This window comes from Meleagris gallopavo, chromosome 2 (assembly GCF_000146605.3).
Source record: "Meleagris gallopavo isolate NT-WF06-2002-E0010 breed Aviagen turkey brand Nicholas breeding stock chromosome 2, Turkey_5.1, whole genome shotgun sequence".
Taxonomy (NCBI): Eukaryota; Metazoa; Chordata; class Aves; order Galliformes; family Phasianidae; genus Meleagris; species Meleagris gallopavo.
This window is the reverse complement of record NC_015012.2, coordinates 20,406,097-20,415,160: the sequence shown is the minus strand read 5'-3', so window position 1 is coordinate 20,415,160 and position 9,064 is coordinate 20,406,097. Positions and strand designations below refer to the sequence as shown.

Here is a 9,064-nt window from a genome sequence, read left to right as displayed (position 1 = left end):
TTTTAATACCACCAGGTATGTTTCACCTCTTTCTACAAACCCTAGAACTGCATGGTGCATCCTCTGGAGCTCTGTGGTGCTCAGTCATGGTTGTAACCCAAGCTTTCCAACCTCACCAAGTAATTCAAGAAGAGACTGTTGTTACACATTTGTGTAACCGAGGTTCACAATGAAGCCTGAGCTGTTTCTGCTGCTTGGTTCTGCTGCTGCCAACACATTGTATGAATTACTTAGCTGCTCTCAACCTCCATTCTGTCAGTAGAAGTAGAGAGGTGAGATTGATAATCCAGTACTAGATGATTATAGCGGTCTCTTTCAACCTTAATGATTCTATGATTCTATACCTATTAAGGCAAGCCACATTTAAGATTCTGACAGACAGAAAAACAGAGCAGAAGGAGAAAACCCCTTCCAAATATTTTCTAGTCTGTTGGCATTTTTTCTGACCCTCATTGGCCACACATTTGGAAACATTTTCTAAACACAACTACATCAGTGATGACCATCAGTTCAGCAGAAGCATTGCATGGCTTGTGTTTGCCTACTGCAGCCATCCCTGGACCTGCTGAGCTTCCTGAGCTGTGGTAGCCTCACTACATGACCATGATGTTCAGTGTGCTGTGGGGCTGTCAGCTCCTCAGTGGACCAGAAGGAACTCCTGCCTGCAGAAAAATACTTGTACCAGCACCAGTTTCCCCAGCTTTCCCTGCTGTGAAAAATTAGCAGCCAGTTGCAGAAAAATCTGCTTGGCCTTGAGGCGGGGAAGTTACCTGTCCTGGAGGAAGGCACCAGATGTCAGGATATTTGAATAGAGATGCTGCTACTCAGAAAGCAGCCTGTGACAGCTCATGCTCATACTCCTTGCCGGCTCCAAGCCCATCTCTACTGAGATCCTGCCCTTCATCTTGCAGCACTTTCCAGTCCATTGGACTGCCATGTGTTTCACTCCATACCTCAGGCATAGACACAATGACCAGCCTATGCTCTCTCTGCCACCAGCTTAGCCCCATTCAGCTGGTGAGCTGGTAGCGTCTGGTCCAAATGGAGTCCTAGAGTCATAGGATATCACAAGCTGGAAGGGACCCACTAGAATCAACGAATCCAACTCTGTGTTCCATACAGGACCACCCAAAAATCAAAACCTGTGTCTGAGAGTGCTGTCCAAATGCTCCTTGAACTCCTGCAGCTTGGGACCATGCCCACTGCTTTGGACAGCCTGACAGGTTGTTCCATGCCCACCACCCTCTGGTGCAGACCCTGTCTCTAACTCCCAGTTGCCCCTCCCCTGACAGCTCCATGCCGTTCCCTTGGGCCCTGTCGCTGTCACACAGAGCAGAACTCAGCGCTGCCACTCCAATCCCTGTGAGGAGCTGCAGCCACCATGGGGCCTCCCCTCAGTCTGGTTCATCTGTTACACAAGATGTCCTCACCTGAGTGAAGTTTGACAGGCAGTGTGGCCATGAAGGGAACACATTTCCAGCATAGCACAGTGTCAATGCTGGCAGCCAACCCAAGGAAGCAGTCACAGGACTGAGTACCCTTGATGCTGGCAGCTTATTTCTTCCTCTCATGGGTTGTTACTGCAGACTAAGAGAAGCTGCTTCGTGCACAGGCTGTGGAGAGATGCATGGCCATCCAGACCAAATCAATACAACGGTTCTCAAATGGTGGCTTAAAGCAATGCATAAAAATTTGGCAAGGTGCCTCATGTGGGAGATGCTTGTTGCACCGAGAGCAGCCTGCAGTGCTATCACTCCGACTGAAGGATGAGCACCTGCAATGAGGTGGGCCAAAACGGAAGTCACTGTCTCTTCCAGCTGCTGTGAGGGATGTCCCACCGTGTCCTGATTATTTGCTGCTCCTCAGCAGACACCTGACTCTCGCTCTGCCCATAAACATTGCAGGCAAATACACCATAGCTCAGAGCTAACCTGTGACACCTCCAAACTACATAATGGGTCCTCATAGGTCTTTCTGCTTGCCTTGGCTTCTCCATGCTACACCAGATGCCAATGGGCCCAAGATGGCCCCCAGGGCTCAGTGCAGTATGGGGTCACAGTATGCATGGCCCCTTTCCCTCCATCAGGAGGGAGGAAAGTAGCAGGTAAAGCACTTGCTGTCTGGTGGGAGGTGGCAGTTGTGTGACTCCAGGCAGGCAGTGAGCAGAGGGCATCACCTTGAACAGCCTGGAGGAGAAAGTAGCATGAAAAGCAACCAAATTGCAGAATTTAAGCAAAAGCAAGCTTCTTGCTCCTGAGCTGTCTCTGTTCCCCAAGCCAATTTTCCATAAAGCAGCCAGCAAAAATCACAGCAACATCCAGCGATTTTCATCCAGGCAGAATTGTCCCCTGACAAAGCCCCAGGCTGCATCCAGTCCCACAGGTTTTACGAATCATAACATGAAAAATTTTGTCACTTGCAATTTTGCCTCCATTATTTCAGACCCAAATTTTCATCTGCCTCTTTAAACGTTGCTCACTTGTGCCTTGTGTATGTATAGAGACAAAAATTAGGAGAAAATACTTGGCAGTTCTTTTGTCTGTCCACGAATTGCCTATATTAGGGCACTCCTACCATCCTCTGGGAGAAGCAGCGCTGTAGAGGGTGAGCAGAGCACCAGAGCTAGAGGCAAACACTGAAACCTTCTCAGAGCAGAATTATTATTTATATTGCTGGACAGTTTTCTTCTGTGAAACAACTGGAAATGATTTACCCCACAAATGTCTAGCTGTTGGCTGGGTAAGTAGCCAGCAAACACAAGAGGAGTCAGCCCATGCCAGACTCAGCTAGCTGTGTGCGATCCATCGCCCATCCATCTGCAGCACATGATAGCCGCTGGTTTCTGTGCTCCAGACTGGTAGGGAGAGAGGTACTTGAAGGAACGGGAAGCTGTGTCTCCACAGCTGAGTGGTTTTCCAGCTTAGCTACGCATCAACATGGTTTGCCTTCTGGCTTCTCAGATGGTCCTAAACCTGAACCTCACCACATTATACTACTATGATTTAATTCCCTCATTTATTGGGTTAGAAGCTGTGCAGAAAATTCAGCTCTCGCCTACTTCTACATACAATAAAGAATCTTGGACAACTCGTGGCATATCCCAGTTCTGACATATCCTTCTTCCCTCCTGGGTTGTCATGTGGCCCTTCTGCTGGAGGAGGGGGGGGGAAGTCCCACAGTGGGAACACACAAAGAATCATAGAATCATTAAGGTTGGAAAAGACTGCTAAGATCATCTAGTCCAACCATAAACAGGAGTACATTCAACTGTAGGTGCAGAGAGCTGATTCAGCCTCAGTGTGTCTTTTTAAAATTAAGCATGTCATTATTATTATTATTAAATTATTATTATTATTTAACCTGGAGTCCTGAAGAGGTGTGTTTTCTAAACTGAAACTCAAGCTAGGAGGCAGTGAAACACTTAGTGATCGCCAAAGAGACACAGAAAAGTAGATCATTCAGATAAGACAGATCTTCAGTGGAAATGAACTGTCCTAGCATAAAGCTACAGTCACTCAGGGGCTACCTTTGCTTAGACTTGAGCATACTCCACACAGGTTGTACGATGTTCAAACTTGAAATGTGTCAAGATTAGAGCTCTGCTATAAATCCACATCAGAAAGTGAAGATCATTAGAGTAAAGCTCTCCTATACAACAGTGATGCAGGTCAAGGTGATCAAGGTTTTTATCCCTTCTCTGAAAACCATTTAAGTCAAAGCTGTTCTATATAATTTATCAGCCTTGATTTCCTTCCCCCTCCTATGTGTACTGAGTGTCGCTAGGTTTTCTAGTGTTTTTTTTTCTTTTTTTCCCCCACTTCTAACATGAGTTACTTTCCCTTTTGTTCCTTATCTTCCCCAGATATAAAAATATACTACTGGTCCTTACCTGCCAGGAGATCTGGTGTAGAAAGAAGGGTTTCCTAACAGAACCATTTTACCCCAATTTCCAGTGTGGTTTCTGCTGCAGCAGATCCAATTGCTTGGGTCACTTTTAGTATCATCCATCAGGGGAGCCCCATTGGCTAACACAGGTCCTTGCCATGCAGATCTCAGGAGAATTCTCCTTCAATTTCAGAAGTAGAAGACCAGGCTTGCTGGCTGACAGGCATTTTGAGTCTCTTCTTCACAACTCTTGGCCCTGTGTGAGAGGGGGGTTGGCTCAGACAGTTCTAGAGGTGCCTTCCCACCTCAGCCATTCTGTGATTGCAATTCTCTGACTTGCATCAGGTGCTGAGGTCTGAAATGTGACCTGGGGAAATCTCAGAGGCGAAGAGTTACCCATGGCTATGTCTCATGTAGATGTTGTACTTCTGGAAACTCTTTGACATCCTTAGATCTGCTCATGACTCAGGCTGGTGAGGGTAGAGTCAACCCCACAGCTCTGATACACTGCCTTCTCTTTCCCTACTTGTGCTACGCTCATTACACAGAGTGAAATCAATCAATTCCAACAGAGGAATCGGTTCCTGGCCTATTAGTCACCAGGTATGCAATTGTTCTGTTGCTCACATTAACATCGCATTATTAGCACTGTTTGTGATTCCTCCACTCCCGCAGTAGCCAACACTCTCCTGGCCGCTCTGCTCCTTGCAAGGAAGGCTCTTCTTGAGGCTTCCCCATCACAGGCAACGATTGCACAAAGTACTACATTCAGTTGAGAGTCTCCTGTGTTTGAAGGCTTCAGATGGACAGAGAGACCAAAAAACATGCCTTTCTCTTGATTAGGGAGCTTTACACCAAATAGGATAAGGAGTGAGATACCACCATGCAGGGGAACGAAATATGGACATCTCACTGAAACAGTGTGATGGGTGGACAACAGCAATTTTCTGATTGATTAGAATTGAATTTTTAAGGATTGAACACAGAGCTAAATTCAGAACAACAACACCAAAAAAAAAACAAAACCAAAAACCAACAGCACAGAACTCCTTTCAAAATTCTATTTGAATGAAGAATACATTTTTAAATTAAGTTTCGAAGAACGTAAGATAACTGCAACCTGTATCTTTTAGGGGCTGGAAATAATGAGAAAAAGTTAGCTATGGCTTGTGAGCTTTTTGTCTGCAGAAACAAAGAATTAATGGCCAGCAAACAAACAAGCAGCTCAGAGTCCCCTCTTTTTAACAAAGAAAACTCTTTGCTTATGACTATTCTTGCTGGATTAGGAAATTAAAAAAAAAAAATCAAACAGGCAACAAATAATTTTACCATTACCAGGTAATATGTGTTAATTGCTCAGTTTATATACTCTGAATGACATACCATTAGAGACTGTGTATGCATTGTAACTAGAGCATTAATAAATTTAAAATGTGCCTATTAGGATGACAGCTTTGGAGGTGCAAAGGAATAACAGTTATCACTTGGCAGAAGCAGATCTCACCCCATCTGCCGAGACTTTGCATACATTTTCAGCTTCCTGAGCAATGATTAGGGCTGTCAGAACCTCTTTAACCTTCTAACTGCTGGTCCCAACTGGCCTTAATTAGAGACTAATGAATTCAGAAGATGCAGGCCGTGAGGAAAACTGCCTTGACAGTTTGTGTACAAATTAAGCACCAATTACTTCATGCATCTTTTGCATTGCTGATACAAGTCTCTGTTATTATTTTTGAATATGGTCATTTTAGCATAAACTGAGAACTTTGCTAATGTATTTTGTCATTTTTATGGCTCATCATAAAAAAAAAAGGATACCAGGAGGGTCATGAATATGTGAAATAAACTACTGTAGATGATAAAAAGAAATTCATTTCCCTCCAGGGATTATCTTCTAACATTTTTTTCCCTAATATCATATTATTATTATGATTAGTCACATAATGATCACAATTTAAGAAACAGACGTAACACAGTACTCTGAATATTTTTATTAGGAATAGAGCTGCTGTTATTAGCACAGAAAGGAAAATAGAAATACAGGTAAGGATCTTTCAGCTCTGGGATCTCTGAAAAACTTTTGCACTACCCGTGTTAGCAACAGTACTGACACCATCACAACTGGAAATGCCCAAGGAGTTGTAGCTGAGTGATCAAGTAGTTTGGGGAGTTTAGATGTCTATAGAGAGGTTGTGGAATCTCCTCTGGGGATACTCAAAACCTGCCTGGACACCTACCTGTGCAACCTACTGTAGGGAGCCTGCTTTTGCAGGGTTGTGGGTTTGATGATTTTCAGAGGACCCTTCCAACCCCTACGATTCTGTGATTTCAGCTTGTGAGCTGCAGAGCACGTCTGAGATATGCAACCCTCCAAACAGACGTACAGCCATTCCTTCACTGGCCAGCTACTTCTTTCAACTTGGACAGATAAATCTTTTCATTTCTGTTAATTACCATCATGTTCCCCATTCCTTTTAGTGCAATTTATCTCTGCTATGCAAAATAACAGATATTTCAAACTCCACCACAAAAAATCTCATGGCTGCACTATTGCTAAATCAAGGTCATACTAGCCTTCCCCCAGGCTGCTTGGCGTCCTTGCTCTCCCTACCCTAGGGAAGAATATCCCCAGAGGCTCTGAAAGTAGAAAGCCAAGAGCAGAAGGATAAATTAATATTGTGCAGTGAATTTTTGCCACTGCCATGCCAGGTTAGAGGGCTGAATGTGTGCTGTGCCACCTGTAGATGTACCGAGCTACAGAAGAGCTAGAGCAGAAATTATGATGGCATTATTCTTTTAAGAAGGACTGGAGACAAATTTTGAAGTCTGTTGAAGAGATAGAAAAGGCACAGAAATTCTTTCCTATCAGTTTTCAATCAGAGGGAGGACCTCGTAGTCATTATGTCCATCCTCTCCTACCTCTGGAGAGTTACCTTGAAATAAGGAAAGATTGCAAGCCTTTAAGCAGAAGAACGAACTCTCCAGTATTGAAAACTTCAAAGATGGACATACACTGTAGGAAGGAAAGAAATCTCTATTGTGTAAATAAAAAGGAGAGTGCTGGAGCAAACCTGAAAATGTCAGGCCAGCCTATTGGTGACAAGTCAGAGCCAGTATCTGCAGGACTTGAATTTCATGTGAATAAAGATACAATTAATATCTCACATGAAGTTTTGTCTTTGTTCACACAAAACTACAGATTCTTCTCTCGATCTAGTCTTGATAGCATGTAAGAACTCCTCCATAGAGCTCTGTCTTGTATTTAATCAAAAGTAATTTTAAACTTCTCTAATGAGGATGACCTAATGATCTCAAGTGACTTTATCCTAATTTTCCCTATTGTTAAGCATTGGGGTTTTCTGTTGATAACCCTACATTTTTCTGCTTGTTTTCACAATAGTACAACATGTTTACAGGAAATATTGTCTTCTTCTTCTAGCCAGGGTCGCACTGCTATCTATACAGTTACTTCAATTCCCTTTCACAACCATTTACGTAATTTCTTATGCTTTTATTATTCATTTACTTATTTACATTTCTTTCCCTAGAATAGCATCTGTTATTATGCAAGTTATATATAGATACACTTGGGAAGAATATTTCAATAGCAGAGGATCCTTTAATAGATAAGGATACTAGAATGCAGCTATCTGCTCTGTCACAGACATGTTTTGCAACATTGGTCCATGCCCTTAAGCCGTTTTTTATTGTATTAAGGTCCAGATCAGCCAGTTTTTCCTAGATTATTTGTAAGCTGGGTCCTGTTCTTCCACTTTTTCTCTAAAGTGAGGAAAAGGCAGTAGGCCATGAAGTCCCACTGCTGCACTGGGGCACTTCTCAAACACCATGGGGTCTCTGCCTCTGGGGATCACAGTGCTGGTCCTTTCCTTTTATTGCCATTGTCTTCTCTTGATCCTTTTTCATTTCCCAGTGTCTTCCAGAAAAGGGCAGATCAATATTCCAGGAAGTCTCTCAAGGGCAGGCCCACTTAAGCTGCCAAAAGCACAACCTCCTCTCCTTTTGTAAATGATCTTTTTACATAAGTGAGTATGTAACTGAGTGAGGAGTAACCTGCAAACTGCAACTCTCTAGACCAAGAAACACTGTGGCAATGAGATTTTCCACTGAAAACATGTTCTGAGGCAATGAGCTGTCTTCCACGAGTATTTTAAAATATGGTTTTGGTTCAAGTGTCTCTCTAATCTGATGTAGAGTTTTCATAAATTCTTATTTAACTAGAATTTGGGTTAGCCTCATTCTATTTCTATTTTCCTTTCTTTCCTTTCTTTCTTTCTTTTTTTTTTTCTTGCCAGTTCTGATCACCCTTCCCTGGTGTCTTCTTCTTCAGTAACACTCACACATGGAATGAATGCAGATTTGACATTGTCATCTGGGTTATCGTTATGCTGTATATGGCTCTCTGCTGTTTATCATAGCTCTAAAAGCTCATGATAGAAAGGAGAGTCAGAAGGAAAGAGAGGAAAGGTGACACAGCCTCTTTGTCTGATGCAAAGCCTTGATGAGTGATGAAGATATAGCAGGTTTGACATAAATGCTGCAGACAGAGTCCTACTTTAGTGCTGAAGGTCAAAGTACATGGAGCAAAATAGTGAAATGTATACATGTGTATGTGTCCAGCTGCACGTATGCCAGAATGCCAACCACAAGCAACCAGTTCATCATTAAAGCACCAGGTGAGAGCTACTTGTAGCGCTTTGAAAAGCCAAAAACTTCTGAGTTTGAGTCCTTGCTTTCTAAGGAAGTGTGGGATTGCTTTGGGACAGCAATTCTCGTAGTTGACTTCTGCGTATGGCCTTGCCACACCACCATTTCACCTGTGAGGTCCCAACTAGACAGCCTTGTCCTTAACAACATTCCTATGTGCCAGACCACCATAGTCCCTGTAGTGATGGCATGAAGCACACACTAGCCACTGAAGTGCTTAATCCAACAGGAATGCCTCTCTCTTGGCATTTTGGAAAGGAAGTCCAAGATTCTGATTTTTTTAAATTATTATATGTATATATTTACAGTATTTTGCTTTCTCAGGTGGAGATATGGATCTCAGTTCTGCTTTCAAGATTTGATCTTCCATCTGGCAGGTCCATTATCTATTTCTATCCCAGCAGAAGAGATTCTAAGGAAAAGAAAGGGAAAAAAAAAACAAAGAAAGAAAGAA

At 43.1% G+C, this 9,064-nt stretch overlaps 1 long non-coding RNA gene across 1 annotated transcript in view; it reads right to left on the bottom strand.

Moving 5' to 3' along the window:
• Nucleotides 1-5,777: 5,777 nt before the first annotated feature.
• The window catches only part of LOC104909576, a 34,611-nt gene continuing 31,324 nt past the window's right edge, over nucleotides 5,778-9,064 (bottom strand). The window contains exon 3 of the long non-coding RNA XR_792421.2: nucleotides 5,778-9,022. This is a non-coding gene — a long non-coding RNA (uncharacterized LOC104909576). The remainder of the gene's footprint in view (nucleotides 9,023-9,064) is intronic.